The sequence below is a fragment of the Mauremys mutica genome, chromosome 11 (genome assembly GCF_020497125.1).
Source record: "Mauremys mutica isolate MM-2020 ecotype Southern chromosome 11, ASM2049712v1, whole genome shotgun sequence".
In the NCBI taxonomy this organism is placed as follows: Eukaryota; Metazoa; Chordata; order Testudines; family Geoemydidae; genus Mauremys; species Mauremys mutica.
Window position 1 is genome coordinate 72,505,670 of NC_059082.1, and position 23,097 is coordinate 72,528,766.

Consider the following 23,097-nt stretch of genomic DNA (forward strand, 5'->3'; position numbering starts at 1 on the left):
TATCATCAGTCAGCATTAAAAGATATTGTCTGGATGAAAACCTCTTACAAAAGCTCTGCAAACCTGAAGGGGGAAAAATGTTTGGAAGGAGCCTCCATCAGCATGTGGGAAGTTTTCCAAATTGTTAATTGGTCATTAGACTTTCTGCTGTCAGATGTCTTAAAATATGTGCTGGCAGTTTTGTACACACCTTGTTACCAAAGCTGACCACATACTGATGAATACAAGGTATTGTATGGTAAAAAGCCATGTAACGAAAACTCAGAATTCCAAACCAAAATTCCAAATCCAAAACCTAAAATTCTGAAAAGAAAATTTGCCAAAACTGAAAATTTTTCTTTGGAATTTCCGGTTTATGGAAAATTTAATAAATATTTGTTTTCATTGTGAATCAGAACATTTTTGTTTTAATGTGAAATTTTCCTGTGTATCAGGAATTCCAAGTTTCTATGTGCTCTTTTGCAGAGTTTTGGACAGATTGGTATTGAACTAAGTCAAAATGACCTCAAGATGGTAGACAAAAAGTAAGTTAAACTTTTACATTTGAGCTGCTATGCCACCAATTCGAGCTCACATTTGAGGATCTTCCACAAAATCTCAAGTTGCACACAGAGTATAGGGAATTTCTCAGAAACTGACTCCAATGCTTCTGCATGGAGATCCTATCTATTGGACAGAAGACATGAATACCTGCTGCTATTCTTACCACTTCATACTTTAGGTCCTGAAATATAGCATTTCATGTGGACGATTTTTACAAAAATAATTTTGTGATTTTGTAAACCGCTAGCCCAGATGGTCAGGGATACAGACCCATGCTCTGTGTGTCCCTAAGCCTCTGACTGCCAGATGTTGGGACTGAAAGATGGGGGGTGGATCACTCAATAATTGCCCTGTTCTGTTCATTCCCTCTGAAGCATCTGGCATTGGCCACTGTCAGAGCTGGATGGGCCATTGGTCTGACCCAGTATAACCATTCTTAAGTTCTTATGATATGGTTAGTTCCGAAGTGAGCTGCCATGTCAGCCTCAAAGTGTGTCCTAGCAATGAGCATATGTAGCTCATAGTTCCTCCTGTTATACTCTGGTTGCTACACATTGATACTAAGCCTTCTGTATGAGCAGCATCATCATATCATTGTACATGACAGTTGTTGGTCCTCAGATTTAGGTTCAATAACCTATCTACTGATATGATTACCTCTGCTGGGGTACAGGCTGCATTGTACAATGCAATTAACTCTTCATGAACATTCATATCATAATCCACTTACTGCAGGCATAAAGCCACTTGCTCTTTGTTGAAGTCTTTTGTTTCACCTACTATAATAGTATACTAGTTTCTAGAAATTTTCGCAGAAATATCTCTTTTGATTTTAAGAGCCATTATTTCCATTATCTCACTCGGAATAACTGGATTTGAGATTTTGTCTTGACTCTTTTTCAGAATCATATTCTGTCTGCAAACAAAGCATTTGCAATCAACCTCTCCACTTCAAGGCATATTTTCAGCATAATAGCTTCGTAGTGCAAGTCCTTGTCAGGTAAGATAATATATACTACTTAGTATTTTTAATAGTTTCTTCCTGGTTTCTTCTTTCTTCAGAGAGTACTGAAAACTTAGCATGTCATCACTGTTGTCTGTGGTCTTTTGAAGAATATAAACTTCATCAGGGTGACACAAATAAGCTTGATGCCTCTGAAATTTGTCTTGAGCCTTTTCCCAGTTAGGGAAACCAGACTGTGTGAAAGCTTCATTTGTGTGCTTAATGAAAAGTAGTTTTTGACTGAAAGTTGTTGTATTTTTTTTTTTGGCAAAAAAGCACAGATTAAATGACACATATTTTATGAATTTGTGCCAATTTCACAGAAGTGTTTGAGTTAAAGCAAAAAACAAACAAACAAAAACAATTAACAAACAAAAAAAGAACAACCAAATTCCAAAAAAATTGAAATGTTTAATTTTGACATTTCTCAAATGAAATGTTTTAATTCAAAAGCACTTTTCATTTAGAAATTTCCTTTAACTTTTTAAAAAAATATATAAGGGTAAAAATGCTCAAAATCAAAATTAAACAGGATGTTTTGTTTGACATGAAACAATTTTTTTTCAAATTTTCAATTCACCAAATACATTGACAAAGGCTTTCTGGAAGTCCACATACACTATACCCCTCTTGTCCACATACTTGTTAATATCCTCAAAAAATTCTAATAGACTGGTGATTCTTCCCCAAAATACCATGTTCGTCCATGTGTTTGACGAACACATGGTTCGTCAAACCATAGTTTTCTTTACTATAGTTTCAACAAATTTCCTTGGTATTAAAGTTAGGTTTACTGGTCTGTAATTGCCAGGATCGCCTCCAGAGCCTTTTTTAAAAAGCTATTCTCCAGTCATCTCCTACAGAGGCTGATTGAAGTGATAGGTTACATACCAGAGTTAGTAGTTCTGCAATTTCATAGCTGAGTTCCTTCAGAACTCTTGGCTGGTGACTTATGGTTTAATTTATCAATTTGTTCCTCCTCTATTTACACCTCAATTTGAGACAGATCCTCAGATTTGTCACCTAAAAAAAAAGTCCAGGTGCACAAAGAGAGGAGAGAGAGAATCCATCACCCTCATCAGAGAAGAAGGGAAACAGCCAGTTTAGCTGCAAAAGGAGTGGGAGAAACACGGTCAGGTCACACAGAATTCCTCTTCACAAGAAATGGAGACCCTGCTGAGCTATTTCCCAGCCAGAGGTAGGGAAGAGAGAAGTCAGAGCCTGTTGCAGGAGATACATTCAATGTGGCCCTGGCTACCAAAGGCATCTGATATTCTGGGGGAAAGAGAGCGTCTCCAAGCAGCTGAGACCATCAGATGGCTATCTCCCTCCCGGTTTGAAGAGAACAAACTGAATTATCAGGGAACTGTCTCTGCGACAGTAATTAAATAGTGTACAAACCATATTCAGCAGCTATTATTTTATATTTTTTTAACTCTAGTCCCATCGCACAGAAAAAAGTTGTCTATGCCACTGACTACCCTCTTATACACTAAGAACAATTCTGCAACAAGGTACTTGTCAATTTTCTCCACAAAATGCACATTGAGCCAAACAAATCAGCACCTTTCACAGCTTTTCTCTGTTCATTTGTCATCTTCAAAAATCATTTAATTTAAATCAGAGTTGAGAACAAACGTCGTAATTTGTTTCACTGCCCAAATTCTGCTCAGAAATTATGTTCCAACATCCCTAGGACTGTTCGTATTTATGCTCCTGAGTCCATCTGTCATTGTTGTGCTCATTCCAAAGAATGCTCAGACATCATCACGCTTCCTTCCACTTCCTCTTCATCTGGTTCAGAGACCATCTTCTCACAGTGCAACCAACTGCACTGCCAATAAGACACAGGTGTGTGGCTGTTGAAAGAGGCAGAAATGAGAAAGAGCGGAGGGAGGACAGTTCCGTATTCATTGTGTGTACATCCCAAGCTACCTTGTCCATCTGTTATATTTTCTTATTAGTAGCAGGTGAGCACCTAACCATGAAGGATTATAAGAGCAGAGAAGGAACTGGTACAAGAAGGGTGATGGGATAAAGAGTCAACAACAAAAGTAACTTTCTTTTCCCAGTCCTAAAGTAAACATTTTTGTTATTTTCCCAAGTACTGGTTCTTCTTTGAAGTGACAGGGTCCATTGACTAGGCATTAAACAATCTAGATTCTGCCTTTTGAGAAGCATTATCGTATGCACATCAGCAGAATTAGGAAAAGTTAAAGTTGTGGATATAAGCAATCTAAACCAACACAAGAAGCTTCTCTGTTTGAGTTAGACAGTTCATAATGGGGATCTCAGTGAAGTTTTTATTTGCCAACTTTGGAACAAAATCCTTTTGATATTTCATGTACCAAGTCCTGCAGCGGGTCAGACATGATAAGATAGATTTCATGCATGTGACTAGCTAGAATAAGTGCCCGAAGCATTCTAGAAGGTGCTATAATTTGCTCCTCTTCAGCACAAGTCATGTTCTGTTCTTGTCTCTTTATCTTTATAGCCCCAGAAATCAGTTCTGATGTCACTGTAACGTTAGATGCCTGATTAAATCAGTCTGAAGGACAACTATATTAGAGTCTTGCATAATGTAACACAGAGATGATTCAAAGGAATGGCATCCAAGGTGTTTAAACTATACTTTTTAAAGTTTGTAACGCAAATTAAAAAGGCAATTTAAAAGTAATATATATGAACGTGAAAGAAACTTGAAGGTCACAGTAAAGACGAGATGGCCCTGATTTTTCCATTATCTTGCACCTTCTGTAGTCTTGTGAACCAGTGCAAAGTGAATATAAGAGGCTACCAGACCAGAAAGGTAGTATGTTATACTCATGGTGCACTTGTGTAAATAATTAAACAAGGGACAGGACAACAGAGAGCCAGGCCTGAGAGAGATGGAAAGGAGTCTCTTTGTGTGTGTGTAGTATACTGATGTTCCTACATAAGATAGGAATATGCTATTTCTAGTCAAGCCAGCAGTCAGATCTGATTGTTTGGTCCAGGCCAAGACTTACCAAGACCCTGTGTGGTGACATCACAGACTGTTTTGACTAGTATGAAAGCTAAAGAGTCCAGGAGAAGTACAGATTTTGCCTGTGTCCTGAAGTCTCAATATTATATTCATTACAATTGAGCCCTTTATCATCATTACAAGTCTCTTCTTTACCCGGGGATAAACCAACAGATTATGGCACAGAGTTAAACAGGCCATTTTGCTGTATGAGAGTTTACGGTGAGGTCTCCAGCATTAACCATTAACTGGAAAACCATTAGTTATCAGTTAATTGCACAGCTACAGTAAACCAGATATAGCTGCTTTTAGAAATGCCCCAAGAGGAAAAGAACAGGAAAGGGAATCAGTCTAACAGATGGCAATGTATCAGTTGCTAACACTGGCAAAACTTTGCTAAAAAATTTCCTTATGGTTCCTTGCTACAGTGTCAGGGATCTATGACTACAGGTGTATGTCTTTCTGGGCGGCGCAGAATGAAGAAAAGGATTGCAGGATCTCTCTACAGGTTCCGACATGAGAGTCCCTTAATTTATATGCTACATCTTTGGGACTGATAGGTGAAAGTATGCTCCTGCAGAAGTGGGCAGCATCCAGTATAAAGGCAAAGTGATGATCAGAGCTTCTCATTAATTGGTAAAGTTATATAGTTAGTTTCACACAGGTGCTAAGCCACCGGCTGCAGCCAAAGAGGATGAAAAATGCCCATTTAGCAAAAAATGTTTGTTGTAGAGAGTGCTGTTTGGAAAATTGGTCTTGAAAATCATTTCCCCCGTTTTTCACCAGTTGTGGTTCTAGCAAAGATAGCAATGTAGCGAGTTTTAGCTAAAACACAGCAAATTACAGTACTTCTGTTGTTGTGGTCTCTTCCTTCAGATATGAAACTGGTTGAAAATGGTAGGGAGAGGAGGGAAAATCATGAAAATTTCCACACAAGAAATTCATTTTTGTTTTTAAATTTAAAATTTGAAAATTGTTGACCAGCTGGCTAGCCGGTCGAAAATAGGAAAAAAAAATTGCAGAAAGTTCATTAATTTTTTCCTGGTTTTTTTTAATCAATTTGAAATTGTATCCAAATTTTTAAAATTTCAACCAACTATATTCATATATGAGATTAACATCACTGGTGGTGGCAGTTCCTTTCAGCTAACACAATTATACAAGCTTTGGTTACCTCTCACTTTGCCTCTTCTTCTCTTCCAGTCCAGCCCAAATTATCTTCCTTGCCCACCGCAAGGGTCACACTACTCCCCTATTTGAATCCTTCTGCTGGCTCTCCATTGCCTACTGATTTATACTTAAGGTTCTCGTCCTCAGCTTTGAGGACTCTGCCCTAGCCTGTAACTTTACTCTAGTTTCTTTCTTCTCCTTCTTCATTCCACCGATGATGCTAGCCTTCCAGCTCCCGTTCTCGCATTTTACTACATTACTCCGTGCCTCTCCCTATGTCTGGAACAACATTTCTATCCCAGAGCACTAACCTCCTTTTTTCTCGTGATTTAAAATGCTCCAGAAAACCCATTTTTCATGGTATTTCCCACATTGGGTCGTTCTTTCTGTTTGATGGGACTTGAGGTGTGGATATGGCATTGTGCTAACACTACACCCACAGAAAAGCCAGAGACAATCATATGTTTTTAAGGTTAATTTCCACCCACTTCTAACATTTTCTAGCAATGTTGGTGTGCAATGCTTCACGTTATTAGTACTATTATTATTATCATGACTAATCCTAGTCATGAACCAGGATGCCATTGTGCTAGTCTAACTGTCATTAGCCTAACACTCCACTGTGTTAGGCTAATGATAGTCTCTGTTCCAAAGAATTTACAGTCTAACTTTGTCTTTTATATTGAACTTTTGCTATGGAAAAGCAGTCCATGGGGGGCCCCAATGTCCTCGAAAAAATAATAGGGGAGAGGGAGAGAGTTCCTGAGTGAGTTGGATGTCCTAACGGTTGCTTATTAAGAAATAGTGAAAGACTCCAAAATGGAGGGAAGGTGGGGGGTGGGTGAAGATGTTGCCTTGTGACTGCTAAAGATTTCAAAATGTAACATTCATTTGTTCCCTGCGCCTTTATTCTACAGATTGCATGAATAAGAGTGTAGACATCACCCACTGGGAACTGTCAGTGCTATCTTCAGCAGGTTTTCAAACATCAAGTATCCTGCAATCGCCTTCCCTTTGTGAGTGTTTTGTAAAGGCCAGATTGTTTCAACTTTGATTTTACTATCCAGGAAGAATGGCAGGGTTTTGCATTCAGTTTATCTTGCTGTAAACAACCGCATGAAGTTCAGCACAACAGTGGACCAGGGCCACTGAATCTAAAGCTTGAGTCAGAACATATTCAGTTGGGTTCTATATGGTGTGAAGTGGGCTATTCCCATATTTGTATTTAGACTCAACCACTGTGCTCATAGCTGACTAGCACAGGTTAAGCTTATAAAACTCATGCACAGTTAAGGCTAACATCCTAAAATGAATCTGACTTGTTTCTGTCAAAAGAAAATCAATGGTTTCATTCTCCCATAACCTCACAGTTCTGTTTAGCAATCCAAACATTGCTGCTATTTTTAAATTCATACCACATTAGTAGTCCTTCAGGTTCTTATTAAGGTATTTGATCCATTATTTATTTTTATAATATGCTCTGATCTCTAAAGATAAGAAAGTAAGTCGAGGAACATAACATAGGCCCTAATCTTGCAAGGATCTCCGTGCAGTTAGCCCCGTATGTCTTTCATGTGATACTCCTCAGCACATTCTGCACCAAAAAAATAAAAATTCTGCACCCAAAAATTTAAAATCTGCGTACAATATTTTAAAATTCTGCTAAATTCTACAAATTGTATTTGTCAAATAAATGTGACGGCTCCAGCCTGGCATTGGGGAGCACAAGCCATTGGCTGCACAGAGGTGGGAGATAACTGGGCAGCTCCCGCTACCCCCAGGAGACAGACTCAGCAGTGAGGCTGCACCCAACCCTGACACAGTGCAAGGACCGGGCCTGCCCCAGAAACACCCCAGGGCTCTGCCCCTCCATGCCAGGAGCACCAGGTGTAGGCAGGCAGGATCCAAGTGTGGAGAGGCTTAGTGTGGGGGGATCCAGGTGTGGGTTGAGAGGGTTCAGTGTGGGGCAATCCAGGTGCAGGCGGCTCAGTAGGGGATCTGGGTGCAGGGGGAGGGGGATCTGGATGTACAGGGGCTTGTTGGGAGTGGGGGTTCTGTGTGCAATGGTAATGGGACTCTGCAGGGGGGTCCAGATGAAGGTGGTTGTGGTGGGCTCAGTTGCGGGGGGCATCCAGATGCTGGGGGAGTGGGGCTCAGTGGGGTGGAGATCCAGGTGCAGCTGGTTTGGGCTTGGTGAGGTGGGCATCTGGGTGCAGATGGCTCATCAGGGTGGCCCAGGTGCATGGGGAGTGGGGCTCATTGGGGGGGGGTTCCAAGTGTTGGGGGTGAGGCTCAGTGGGAGGGTCTGGGTATGAGGGGGTCTGGATTCATGGGGATTGGGTGGATGGGGGAGCCCCTGTACACAGATCCCTCCCTCCGCAGCTGAGGAGTGATGGGTGCAGGAAGCCGGGGTAGGGTCTGACCCATCCCCAGATGCTGTGCAGAGGAAGAGAAAGTCCTGTTCTCCCCAGCCCAGCCAGGACTAGCAGCTGAGCCTGGCGCAGGGTAGGAGCCATCAGCTAGGTCTTCCCTAGTCCCACCCCCTGCCCCACAGTGAGTTACCTCTCTGACAGCTGCCCTGGGCATCCAAAACATACTGCTGTGGAGGGTCATATGACCGCTTTTGTGGCTTCCATTTGCTCCCCCATCAGAAAGTCATTTTTCTGCGGGGAAGCAAAGAAATCTGTGGGAGACATAAATTCTGCACATGCACAGTGGTGCAGAATTCCCCCAGGAGTAATGTGAGTTGGGCCTCTATGATATGATCAACATCCCCCACACAACCCTGGGTTAGAAACCCAACCCAAGTACCCCTGCCTAGTTGAAAAAAAGTCCTAAAGAAGAAGTGAATCAGGGCCAGATTAAGATACCCTTACTCATAATATTGTACTCCACAAGCAATCCCAGTGAAGTCAATGGGATGTCTTCTGGAGAGGGATACTATTCAATGTGAGTATGGAAATCATAGTCAGTTATTATTCCATCTGAAGAAGTGGGTTTTTTACCCACGAAAGCTTATGCCCAAATAAATCCGTTAGTCTTTAAGGTGCCGCCAGACTTCTTGTTGCTTTTGTGGATACAGACTAACGGAGCTACCCCCTGATACTTTATTCCATCTGGATGAACCGCCATTGGAGGAATTGGATTATTGGAGCTACTCACCATGTACTGAATTATGTAATTGAGGATTAAGTGGGGTATTGGGGAAATACATTGTTCTCACACTCTGTAGGATGTCATGATGATTCTGAGCACTTTAAATGAGAGACTGGAACTTTAGGATATATGCATCAATAGTGATTTTTCCTTTGCCTTGGATAACTGATTTAGAACAAGCCCAAAGATCTCTCTCCATCCTGAGTGACTAAGGAAGTGATGAACCAGCCTAAGTACATGCACTGTCATGGACTTTGTCAGCTACACATGTTCTGTGTAAATGCAAGGCTTCCTCTGGTGGCCAGAAGAGGAAACTATATCATGATTTTGGGGTGACCTTCCCCAAGTAGCCATAAGAATGTATGAGTGAAACGCTAGCCACAATTTCCTCTGGCATTCCAAGTTTCCATTTCCTGCTGGGCTGAGAAAGAAGAGTCACAAGGTCATATCTCATACTGTGTCTTCAGTACAGTTTCTTTGTACTAACAGGTAAGTCATTTGGCTTGTCCAAATAACATAGTTTTAGTCCTATACAAAACCATTCATAAGCTCCAATAATATTCATTTTGTAAATCCAAACCTATTTTGATTTTTTTCTATCACAGTACCTGAAATAGAAAATATTCCACATTTTGGGAATTTTTTGTACAGAGCTAGAACTGTTAAAGTAAAATAAATGATATAACAATACAATCAGAACAATACAATAGTTTATCCTTAGTAGCTTTAACAGCAGCAGCAGATTCCGAGCCTGTTTTAATGCACCACATAAGGAACATTCTATTGAACTGCAACCAGATATCTGAGAAAATATATTCTTAAATGACTTAAGTGAGACTTTTAGGGAAACCGCATTAGTGGGGAGGAAAGTGACAAAAGAAAAATTGACATTGACATTGACATTAGGTAGAAAGTATTCTTGGGTGCTAAAGAACAAAGGAAGCTTTAGAAAAAACTTCAAGCTAAAGAGGGGCTGTATCTTATCTAAATTCATTCTGGGTTCTATTTGCTTTCAGTGTTCTCCGTCTTACAAAAGGGATCAGCTTTTGCAGGGACAGCTGGGACTGAGATGGCTTATTGTCAAGTCTCAAATGTCAATGACTAATGCTGATTTACATGCAGATTGCCTCTCTGCTTTATTTTATATATTTATTTCTCTGAAATGCTTTCATTTGCTTCTAAGGAACAAATCAATGAGGGAGCAATAAAGAAGATGTTATCTTATAGCCAGTTCTAAAAAGACGAGAATTAGCATTATAGCAAATATATGAACATGGGTTGTATTTCATTCAGCTGTTTGCCAGACGCCAGTCCACTTGTGGAGAATGTGTGGCAGTGTAGATGCACAAATGCGGTTGAGCAAGGATTCCATCTTTGGGATCTCTTCTTTGACTGAAGTGTTTCAAAGTAAACCACTCTGAACTTGTGTAGTTGCTTTGCCATCCATATGAAGAATATGACGTATCACCAGCTCTGTTCCGTGTTAACCATAGCGAGTGAGATCCTACAGATCTTAATGTGTGTGGTTATGAGCAGAAAAATAGATTTATTTCCTGTTTGTATTCCAAGCCACATATGTTATTTTAGTGGCAAAGATACATTTTTGCTGTTTATTATTCTCTTAGGATTTACACTCATCTTCATTGTTTCCTTGTGCTCCTTTATTTGACTGTGTCCACCTATTCTCTGTTGTCCTAGTCCCCGACCCAAAGAGTTTTTGGTCTATCTTTTTGTTCTGTGCTTGTACAGTATCTAGCACACTGTGGTCCTGGTCCATGATTTGGTGCTACTGCAATACAAATAAATATTATTAATACTAAGTAGACTATAGGTTCTGTTGTGCCTTGTATTAAATCTTCCCTGCAAAAGCTTTATGATTGATGATTATGCACAGATCAGAAAGGACCACCAGCTCACCTAGACTGACCTCCAGCATATCACAGACCACCAGCACCACCCAGCACCTGCACACTGGTCTAATTACAGTTGTGGGGTGTAAAGTATCTCAACTGAAGAGATTCAACTATTATGAGCTGCAGGCGGAGAATAGGAGGGACTGAGGTGCATCAGTTCCTGAGGCCCTTACAATGGCAGGGAATTGTTTGAGGTATACCTGGATAATCCTGCAAATGACCTGCACCCTACACTGCAGATGAAGGAAAAACAAATATGTCACTGCCAGTTTGACCTGCAGGAAAATTCTTTCCTGACCCCACATATGACAATCAGTTATCTCCTGACCGTATGAGCAAGAACCAACCAGCCATGTCCAACTGTGCTTTAAACAGTCCTTACTCACTCCAAACTCTCATTGATGTTAGGAGGTGTTTGGCATAAAGACAGTTTAATGGCCAAAATAGAGGGATTTTCATGTGATTAAGGCACTGGACTGGAACTCAGGAGATCTGGATTCAATTCTCAGTACTATAGGCTTCCTGGGTGATTTTAGTTTCTCTCTTGTGACTTCAATGGGACTATTAAAGCTAAGGACATGCTTTGCAGATTAGGTTCCAAGAGCCCAGGTCTTTTTAGGGTTGATCCTTCTGTGTGATTATTCCCCATCTTTAAAATTGAGCTAATAACAAGTGAATAGACTGCACTTGCAATTATTGGCACACACAGAATTGGAGGCCCAGCAGAGGCCTGGTTAAGGCAAGACTAAAAATCTGTCCCTTTAAGTTTAGTCTATGGCTACATCGCAGCATCTCAGAAAAGTTGAGTGGTGATAGGTACTGGCTGAGTAGATATTGTGAGAGCAGAATGTTCTTGCATTTGTGGGTTTAGACCTGAATTTTACTGTTATTTAGACTGGGTTGTGTTTCTGTTTTACTCTATTTAAGGATCTACGGTCACAGGGAGCTATTTTTCAGAGTGAGGGTGACTGTGAAAATCACTTTATAACGGTGGTGACAATCTCTTACTATTAAAGATGTATGTTGAACTATCAAGAAGATGACTGTGAAGTTAATGCATTTGAGAGTAAATAAACACTACTGATGATATACGTCTTGAGAATTTAAATTATTACAGAATTTTATTCATTAAAGTCAGATACCTAATTACTAATTACTCTGTAAAACCATGTTTTGGCAGCAGCAGAAATGCAACAATTAATTTATTTACCTATTCAAATCTTTATGTGTCTATTACTTCCATCAGTCTTTGGCTCTTCAAAAATATAACTACTATTATTGATGGGATCCCGGATGCTAACTAGAATTTAATTTTGTTAAATGATTTATACTACAGCTTGGTTTTCTCTATGGATGTATGTAGCAGGGTGGACCCTGCTCCGGGGTTTTAAGGGGTTTAAACTGTGGCCTGACAGAGCTGAGCTGATTGGGGAAGTGGTTGCAGCTGGGGGCCACGCCCCAAACTGAAGCCCTGGGGCTTATAAGAGGCAGGGAAGCCAGAGCACAGACAGTCTCTCTCTGGAGGCAGAGAGAGATGGGCCTGGCTGCTTAGGGCCTGAGGCTAGATACCTGAGTGAAGCAGGGCTGGGGGACAGGCTGAGGAGCTAGGGAAGCTCCAGCCTGGAAAGCCCCAGGCTGCGGCCTAGCAAAGGGCCAAAGGTACTGGGAGTTGCAGAGGGCAGCCCAGGGGTAGGACAAGGCAGCAGGTCCAAACCCCTATTGCCTGTGATGAGTGGGCTGATACTGCAGTCTGCCCCAGGGTGTGGGGCTAGACCATGACTGTCAGTGGCCACTACTGAGGCAAAGTGGGGATAGTAGGGTGGGGGTTCCCCTGGGAGGGGGGAGACCCAATTGTAGTTAAAGGGGCACCGGGTCCAGGGAGGGACACGGGGCCTGCGGACAGGGGGATCACCAGCCTGCAGAGGGTGCTCCAGGGCCGGACTTAGAGCTAATTCCGAGACCAACCAACAGGAGGCGCGGCAGGGGTGAGTACCGCCCGTTTACAATGTACATAAACAGAAGCAGAGAAGACAGTTACCAACCACTTAAACTGTATTTTATGTATTTCCTAGGACAACCCAACCCTCTTTCTTTACCTCAGTATAGACTTTTAAAGTGTTTTAGGCATTTTTACACAATTAAAAGGGCTATTTTAGGCTAGGAAGAAATAACCCGCTTCCTATAGTGGAAGGATATTCCTGGGCTACAAAGTTGATTTCAAATACTGTCTAGCTCCAGTTCCAATTGTCCAGTAGTTTATAAAGCCACTGCATCTGGCTGTACTTGTCTTTTTAGCAGATTACACTAAAATAAATCCTTAAGGCTAAACCCTCTAATTGACTAAAACACATGCACATAAAAATGCAGCTGTTTCATTGGTTTGAACAGAATTCGGACTCAGTTAGGTGGTTCTAAAACTCTAATAAGCAAACTGCTCTCAAAAATCTGAAAAAAATGACCCCAAACAACAACTCTAACATGTTACTTTATTGAGCTGAGCATAAATGTATTATTCTGTAGCCATGCATCAGTTGTTCGGGTTATAAGTGATTATAAATTTTTCTGTGCCCATTGGCTCCAATTCCATCTCAGCATGATTCCAACATAGTAAAGCATTTTTATCATGAAAATGTGGCATTTCCTGTGATTAAAGCACAGAGTGAGTTTTGAAAGAACTGTATACCTCAAAGTCACTGATATTCTACATAGTCCACTCACATATTCAGGTGACATATTTTTATCTAAAGACTCAGTGGAGATTTTCAAAAGTACCTAAGGGATTTAGGAGCACAAGTCTTATTGAAAGTGAGCTATTGGCATAGTTCCCCTGACTACGATGGAGTTTCAGTTATATAAACCAGTTGAGGATCTGGGCTATTTATTTTGTTACAAGCCCTGGCAGGAGCATGCATCCTAAAAAATCTGCAGAGGAGGGACAATTTACTTCTTTTTGTTCCAAAAGTAGAAAGTTTAAATCCTCAATAAAAAACTACGGGACAGGAATGCACATAACTTACCTGAGTTTTATACTGGTGGAGAATGAACTCCTGCACAAATCAAGAACCATTCCAAAGCTCACCACCTTTTGCTCTAATGGCAAGGATCTTTTCTTTGACCTTGCCTTCTTTCGCACAAACATATAACCACGTGTGTTTTAAAAGTTCCCAAACAAAGCACTCCTCTGAGGAAGAGGATGAGAAAACAAATGTTAGACATTAGTCATCTTGCTTAATACATTCCAGGAAGGTGCACAGATACTATGCTGATGAGCATGGTATAAGAATCTCTACAGAATAGAATAGCATGGTTGAAAGCTGAAACTAGATACACTCAGATTAGAAAAAAGGCACCAATTCAGAATTGAGGGTAATTAACCAGTTGTCAATCTAACCTAGGGATGTGATGGATTCTCCATCACTGGAAGTAATTAAATCAAGACTGGATATCTTTCTAAAAGGCATGCTCTAGCTCAACCAGACGTTATGGTCTTGATGCAAAAATTAATGGGTGGAATTCTCTAGCCTGTGCTATGAATGAGCCAACTAAATGCCCAAGTCACTTTTGAAAATAAGACTTAGGCACTTTTGAAAATTGTACCCATGATTTTATCATGACACTTTAAGGTCCTGATTCAGCAAATCATGTGCTTAAACCCCAGTAGAATCTAAGCACATGCTTAAGTGCTTTGCTGAATCAGGACTTCAGTGTACAATTACCATATATACTCGTTCAAAAGCCGATTTTTTTTTAGTAAAAAAGGGAAGCACCAGAGAAGGGGGTTGGCCTATGAATAGGTATAGAGAGGGAGAGGTGGGTCACAGCCCTTCCCCCCAACAGAGGGAGCAAGGAGAGGCAGCACAGCCAGCAGAGCCAGAAAGGAAGAGGTGGGGCCAGAGTCTCTCCGCTTCTGGCCACGCTGCTCTCCCCCCTGAATCCCAGCTTCTCCCCCCCAAAAAACTTCCCCACCAGTTGCTGTCCTGGCCCATCAGGGTAAACAGCTGATGCACCGGGACACTTGTGGTAAACAAACCATCTCAGCCCACCAGCGGCTTATCCTGATGGCCCAGGAGCCAAAATTTGCTGACCCCTGAATTATAGGGTTGGCTTATGAATGGGTCATAAAAAATTTCCATTTTTATTTATCCATCTTGGGGGGGGTCGGCTTATAAATGAACCGGCTTATGATTGAGATTTGGTTTTGTTTTATTTTTGTATGCCGGCTCCTGTGTATTTTGTTAATTACCAGTAGTTTCACCTATATTTATTCTGGCCAGTTTGGGGTGCTTTAAGTTACATTCTCTAGAGTGTTGGTCTAAATTGTATCCTCTACATCAGAAATATTTGACAAAGCTATCAACGTAAAAAGAGAATGAATCTAATCATTTCCAAAAGAAATGAGATAGCAACTGTGACTTTGTTGGCAGAAGGTGGTGCTGTTATCTGATATTAGAACAGATAATTAACTCTGATGCCAATGAACTTCTGCTAAAGAAATCCATGAGTTGGAGATGTTTTTCCCTCCCAGGAGCATAGTACAGCATTAATATAGGTAGGAAACATTTCCCAATCTTGCATTTTGAGATACAATAAAATATAATTAGAAACCAGATTACTGTTAGTCTATAAGGTGCCTTTGTCGCTTCACACAAAAATATCTTCCAATAAAATAAAGTGAAAAATGATAAATTTGCTTTTTAGAGAAAGAAAATGAGCTGGATCATGCTCCTTAAGTAGAGTGACTGATTTCACAAACTACAGTCTTATGAGTTTGTGCATAAAACACGAGATCTGCCTGAAGAATCTGTGAAAGAGAGTAACAGGTAAGTGAAGAAAGCTGTTCAACAACAGCCTGGAGTCAGATATGAGTAAATATCAGAAGTCCTGAGAGAGAAACTTCAACAATCTGACAGAGCGGATCTGATTATGTTTCAATTGGATATGCCAATTTCATTTCTATCCAAAACTGTTGTACACTGTTAAAACACTTGCCGTGATCTACCTCAGAGGAGGTTGCATTTCAGTTTTTTGTGTGAAGTGATTCAGGTCCCTACTGGACCCTTAGAATTGCCAACCCCTACTGTTCAAAAATCATGAGATTATCTTCAATATAATACATTTGGGGTTCTTTTAATTTGTCTTCTGGTTTCCGAGCCTTTAGGGTGCACTTATGTTTTCTAGCTTTTTTGTACAGCCACGCGGGATAGAAACTTACTTATTTTTTAAAATGAAAGTTGAAATTCGCACCTAATTACAGGCCTCCAGGAGCTGGGGTTTTAAGAAAAACACCAAATATCACGAGACTCACAATAAAATCAAGACAGTTGACAGTTGACCCTCGGAATGGATCATGATATATAAATATAAACAATTATATTGGTATTTTTCATAAACTGAAGCTGACAAGACAATTTATAAATGTGAAAAACAAATATTTCCCCTATATGTAGAACAGAACTCAGATTGTTTCCAATGCTCTGAAATATCTGGATTTATTTTTTCAGTTTCTGACCAGGACAAGAACTAGAATTTCTGAAATACTCTCAATAGGGTATTTCAGCTGGTGTCCAAGAACAGAAATCTTCCCAAATAAATCTATGCTCAGCCATGTTTCAATCCATTTTTCTTATTCAAAGGTTTGGGTAATGTGGATGCCCCTCCATGTTTTTGAATGCTTTTCTGACCTGAACCCACACTTCAGATCTCATGAGGATTGTCCATTGCTACTCCTTCAGTAAAAGTTCACTTTAAATATTAGCCTCCTCAAAAGGAAAGAAATCTCGTATATGCTAGGTCAGTGGTTCTCAAACTAGGGCGGCTGTTTGTTCAGGGAAAGCCCCTGGCAGGCCAGGCCAGTTTGTTTACTTGCCGCGTCCGCAGGTTCAGCCGATCGCAGCTCCCACTGGCCGCGGTTCGCCGCTCCAGGCCAATGGGGGCTGCAGGAGGTTCAGCCGATCGCAGCTCCCACTGGCTGTGGTTCGCCGCTCCAGGCCAATGGGGGCTGCAGGAAGCAGCACGGGCCGAGGCACATGCTGGCCGCCCTTCCTGCAGCTCCCTTTGTCCTGGAGCGGCAAACTGAAGCCAGTGGGAGCCGTGATTGGTCGAACCTGTGGACGCGGCAGATAAGCAAACCGGTCCGGCCTGCCAGGGGCTTTCCCTGAACAAGCGGCGGCCCTAGTTTGAGACCACTGTGCTAGGTGATAAATTAGAAAAGAACAACTCCTACGTCTTTCAACAACAATGATATATGCCAGTCTGAAGCATCAAGAACAGCGTTGTTAAGACTGGACAGCACTACAGATAAACATTTATGCAGGGCACACTGCTCCTAAAAAATACTAAGAGCTCTTCAAGAAATTACAGTTGTAGATAGATTCTTACAATATCCTAAATAAGTGCTGACTCTGGCAGTCCAGGTAAAATTCATTCAGATTGAGTTTCTGGATTATGCAGATTGCAGAGACTCATTTACACATGTGATGTGTAGTTAGGGCTAGATTTTTCAAAATTAGGCAAGTGCAGTTGTGAGCATGTAATTATCTTTGCCCAGCATGTGCACACAAATTCCTAATGTATGTGTCTATGTGTAGAGCAGGTGTGTGCCTGCTTTTGAAAATCTTGCTGCTAGAGATAAAAGACATTCTGCCATCCCTTTGCAGGGCAGAGACCAAACTGCTGAGATGCTATTAGAGACACGATTAAGTCTGAGAGTTAAAGTATGCTGAAGGCTCTTACAAGATCTTCAGATCCAGAGTATAAGGCTTCTTTATTTCAATTGGATTTCACACTTCAAACTCTGAGTCTCAGGAGCACATGGCTTTTTATGAAGTTTTGAATGACATTTTACATGTTTTACACTTGAAAAATCAATATCAGCAGTGTGTGAAGCAGACTGACATGTAGGGTATGTCTGTGCTGCAATGAAATGCCCATGGCTGGCCTGGGTCAGCTGATGTGGGCTCTGGTTGTGGGGCTGTTAAATTGCAGTGTAGATGTTCAGACTCGGGCTGGAGTTTGCAGGGGCGGCTCTAGACATTTCGCCGCCCCAAGCAGGGCGGAATGCCGCGGAGGGCGCTCTGCCGGTCGCCGGGAGGGCGGCAGGCGGCTCCGGTGGACCTCCCGCAGGCGTGCCTGCGGAGGGTCCGCTGGTCCCGCGGCTTTGGTGGACGCCTGCGGGAGGTCCGCCGGCCGCCCTCCCGGCGACCGGCAGAGCGCCCCCCCGCAGCATGCCGCCCCAAGCACACGCTTGGCGTGCTGGGGCCTGGAGCCGCCCCTGGGAGTTTGGGCTTTGGGATCTTCTCCTCTTGTGCGGTATCAGACCCCAAACTCCAGCCCAAGCCCAGATGTCTATACTGAAATTGTATTGCCCTGCAGCTTGGGCCCATGTCACCTGACACACACCAGCCACGAGTGTTTTACTGCAGTGTAGACATACCCTTTGTCTCTGCTCCACTCCCACACTGCTCTGCTCCATACACAACCAGAGAAGCTAAGTGAAATCAACAAGATCACTGAAGTGGTGTTTGGTCAGAGGAATAGAGCAACATGGGGTGGATGAGAAGGGCAGGAAGAGGAACAAGGGTAAAATGTGGTACCTTACACACTGGACTGTCTCCTCAACGCCGGCAGCCATGCTTCCATCCCTTCTGCCATTAAATCCCTCCTTTAAACTCACTTTTTTTTTTCAAAAGATTTAGGTCATTAATCCAAAGCCCATTGAAATCAATGGGAGTCCCAAGGTTTCTCAATTTGGCACCCAAAAGCAGTGGTGCGGTTGACTATATCTCTGGGATATGTGTTATTCAAAGAGAGCGGTTCTCTCCTGGGACTGACGGTGACAAAGGGACGCACGTTTATATTACATTGACTATCATCAAGTGATGCAGCAAGCAGAACGGGACCTTCAACATTAACTGCCTGCCTTTCATTGTGAGATGTGGAATATAGTATCACTTCATTCAGCTTAACTGAAATTGCTTTTGCTGATGAAAAAAATCACTTCCAGAATGTTTCAAAACCTGCACGGTGTGAGAAATAAATGGTTATTGTTCATCGGGTCATCATGACACGGGTGAAAAAGCTAAGTCCTTTCATAGACAAAAGTCTAGTGCTTCTCTGTATCTGCTGTTAGTTTTGGAAACACGAGACCCAAGGGCAGCTGTACTGTAGGCAATGATGAATTTAATGGTAATGCACAATGATTAAACTGGACTAAACCTTCTTTTCTGGACCGGCCCTCTCTCATGTGCTTGGGAGGAGAAAGGAAGTGGGACCTCCAGCTCTCTGGGCCTGATCCAAAGCCCAATGAAATCAACTAAAAGCCGTTCAGTAACCCCAGTGGGAATTGGATGTGAAGCATTCCGATTGCAAACAACACAGTGCGAGTGGGTGCGGCATTAACGGAGAGACGTGAAAGAGTTTATTCACAGATGGTAGGGCCATAATCCAGAAAGAGGCTGATGAGAGAGCTAGCCAAATTCAGTCTCCCTTACACCCATCCAGCCCTGTTGCTGGGTATAATTTGGCCCAGTGAGCATGGACGCATAAAAAAGAAGAGCAACCCAATTTATAGCTTATTAAATGGCTCTCCTGATGCTATTGGAGCTTATTCTATGAACTGGGTGGGGCTGCTTTATAGACCGATTCGCTAAGGGTTTCCCTGCTAGAGCTATCTGATACTTGAGTACGTTCTTCAGCAATATTGTTTCCACTGCAGGGGATGTCAGTGATTAGCAGAAAAGACTGCCAGCTATCCTTAATTCTGTTGCATGGTGCTCTCTGGGCTAGCCAGGATTCCTATCCACTGATGCTTTGTGACTTCCAATATTTCTCCAGACACATGTGTGATTTTACTATTTTTCTCCATCAGAGCATCACCATAGCTCAGGCTCATAAAAAAAAATGCAAACACTGGGCTCCAATCCAGTTCTTTCTAAATCAAGGATCGCAGGATCAGACACAACAAATAAAATCTACTCAGTTAAGCTGTGTGCAGCTTGGGGAAGCCAGTCAGATATACCCATATCAGATCTCATATTCTTTGTTCTGACTTAACATCTGAGTAGCAAAAAAAACCAAACCTTTTTTCACATTTAATTCTATTTGCTAATTATCCATGAAAATGCAATTAGCATCAGTTGACACAATTCTTTGAGAAGGCTTCTTAATTTGGAAAGATGAAGAAAAAAAGTCTCTTCTCTGGAAGTTGTTTTCAAAAAAATCTTCTGAAATATTGTACCTGATGTATCACATTAGACACATCAGATTGGGTTGCATCAGCAATGTTGCATTACATCACATCACAAAGGTAATGCACTGTGACAGGACTGCAATGCAATGTGTCAGCTGGAAAATGGGAAAAGACATGATTTCCTGAATAAAATGCTCTTAAAGCTTTCTGGCATCCCCCCCCCGCCTAAAGTGGAGGAAGGGCTGTTATGTTTTGGGATATTTTTTAAAGGTTTGATTATCCGCAGAAGCATTCTAAGCATCTGTTTATTTCCTGAAACTTCATGGGTAATTAACAAGGCCAGAAAGAAAATATATATACATAGCCAGAGTACATTAGATCTCTTTCCCCCAGGATATTCTATAAAGTGAGAAAACAGCTGCATAGGGGGAGGAAAGAGAAAGCTCAGAGTGTATAAGCAAGACTATCACCAGGTTTTGAACTAGCCATTACTGCTAACTGTTTTGCACTATAGCTGTTAGTATTAAGTAGCTAAGCCTATGCAGATATTCCTTATGTGCTCAATCCCACTGGCTTCAATGGAACTACACCTCTACCTCGATATACCGCTGTCCTCAGGAGCCAAAAAATCTTACCGCGTTATAGGTGAAACCACGTTATATCGAACTTGCTTTGATCCACCGGAGTGCGCAGCCCCATCCCCTCGGAGCGTTGCTTTATCGTGTTATATCCGAATTCGTGTTATATTGGGTCGCGTTATATCGAGGTAGAGGTGTACTTGGTTGAGTAAAGACCATTCATATGAATTAGGGATTCAGGATCATGACCTGTCACTGTGGACAGCAAAGATGAATAGATAGATGCCGTGACAACCCATCTCCCACATTGACCAGAGTGAGTGTAAGAATACATTGAACATTAGCAAGTCAAATTCTATTCTCATTTTCACCTGGCCCTAGATATTTTTTTTACAGTTTTGACAATTACAGTACCTTGTGCTGATTCAAGGCCATCTTTGAAAGTATGCAGTGTGCAATAGCCCTTGAAATGTCCAGTTTGTGTCTCAAGTACTTTCCTGGATGTGATGAAAGCATATGGGGACAGCATTTACACAGGTTTACACTGGTTTGAAGCTCCTAGACCAGGGTAGGATTGAATAGCTCAGGGAATGGAAATGAGCAGTGAAGCCTGCACCCCTAGATCACTATGATGAGTCCAGCCTGAGTGGGTACTCCCCAAAACCAATGCTCACCTGCTAGCCTTTCTGAAATGTGTTATATTTCTGGAGCCAGCGGAGAAGGAGCTAGCCACACAAGGGCAAAAGGAAGTTGATGGACACATAGCTGGATGCTGCGATGCTTTATTGTTCTGGCTGCTAAACAGAAACTAACAGGAAAATGAGGCTTTGCATTGGGGAAACAGGGAGAGCACAGAGACCCCATAGCATTTAAAGGGACAGAACATATCGAAACGGGTGGTTGGTCTAACAGGCGGCAGGCATCCAACATTGTAACAATTGGTGCCCTTGTTGGCAGTCTTAGCAGAGGAGGATTGAATGGACACAGCTGAGACTGAACTTCCATCCTGCTATGAAGGCAGGGGATGAAGCAGAAGACAGCGATCCAAATGAAGAATACAAAATTAAAAGTCTTTGCCCTCATTTTCACTGAAACATGTGAAAGAACAGATTCTGTTATACTGTGGTTTGGATTTGTTTGGAAAAAAAGATGATATAATACTGCGTCTCTTTAGGGAAATGCACATTCATATCTTTTCCTGAATATCTCTTTACATTTTGGAGATAAATTACACCATCAGATCTAAATTGCTTTCTTCACTAGTTGTTGATGCTTTCTCTCTTACTGCTGTTTTATTTCTCCACTTCCTTGTAAGCTACTGAATGTCATCTGAGGCAAATCTTCCTTTTAGGCACACATTATGCATCAGTAAAGCATCAAAATCAATATACAGAGAGTTCCCAAAGAGGGCAGGAGCTTTTTCCCAGCAGGAGATAAGCACCAGCACTTCTCCTGAATTAATAAAAGTCACTTGTGGTTTTAATTTATCCATTATTTGTAAGGGAAAGAAATGAAGCTGTTTGGTAGCATTTGTAAAACCAGCTGATGGATTCAGCCCAGCTCCTAGTAGACAGGTGTCCACATCATAAAAATAAAATCCGTAATAACAAGCAATGATATATCTTGGCTTGCAGACTCAGTAGAAATACAGAAATGAATACACAGAGGGTAAAATTTTCAAAAGCAGCTAAGTCCCTTAGGAGCCAAACTCTCATTTTAAAAAATGATTTAGCCCCTTAAGGCTGGTTTTACAAAGGTATTTAGGTGGCTAACGCTGCAGAGAAGCACCTAGTGTGGGATTCACAAAGCGGGTATAGGCCCAGAGCCTCAAAGGTATTTAGGCTCCTAACTTCCATTCACCTTTGTGGATCTGAGCCTATGTGCCTAGCGGCCACTTTTAGGTGCTGAAGTCCAACATTAGGTGCCACCAGCATTCACAAAACCCCTGCTCAGCTGCTGCCTAACCTCGTAGACTCCTGTAGTCCCTAAGCACCTGAGATTCCACTCTTGAAATCCCCAAGGCATCTAAATGTCAGTAGCTGGACACGCACAGAGCCATCTCAGTCCTGACCCCACCCAACAGCTTGGTGCCTAAGCCCCAGTGGGATTCACAACCAGGCTCTTGCCTTTGGGGCCTGATCCAGGAGGCATGCTAAGAGCATACCTAAACCCACCCAAAAGAAGCAGGTTGTAGTTTTCTGGGGTGGGTCTCTCTCAGGCTCTCCTGAGTGGAGCTGGGGGACTGGACACTAGGTCTTCCATCCTTCAGAGGAATGTCCTAACAATTGGGCTATGGAGTCACCTTCACTCTCTTTTGGGCACAATGACTTTAATTATTTAGACACAGTGGCACCACTTCCATGGAAGCGATTGAGGGAGACCCACTCCAAACTGTCCCATATCCCAGTGGTTAGGACACTCTCTCTGGAGGTTGGAGAGAAGTTCAAGTTCCCTGCTCCACATCAGGCAGGGTGGGTATTTTAACCCAGGTCACCCCCCATTGTGAGTGAGTGCTTAACCTCTGGGCTAAAGGTTCTAGGGCA

The 23,097-nt window shown here is 42.1% G+C and overlaps 2 long non-coding RNA genes across 2 annotated transcripts; one reads left to right on the top strand and one right to left on the bottom strand.

Annotated features, from left to right (window-relative positions):
- Nucleotides 1-462: 462 nt before the first annotated feature.
- Nucleotides 463-9,700, top strand: LOC123344737. Its single transcript, XR_006572640.1, has 5 exons — nt 463-524; nt 1,447-1,543; nt 2,553-2,744; nt 6,638-6,736; nt 9,051-9,700. It is a non-coding gene; the product is annotated as an uncharacterized LOC123344737 (long non-coding RNA).
- An 829-nt stretch (nt 9,701-10,529) lies between these two features.
- On the bottom strand, nt 10,530-22,817 carry LOC123344738. Its single transcript, XR_006572641.1, has 3 exons — nt 22,729-22,817; nt 13,807-13,970; nt 10,530-10,665 (listed from the first exon to the last, which is right to left on the bottom strand). It is a non-coding gene; the product is annotated as an uncharacterized LOC123344738 (long non-coding RNA).
- Nucleotides 22,818-23,097: the final 280 nt, after the last annotated feature.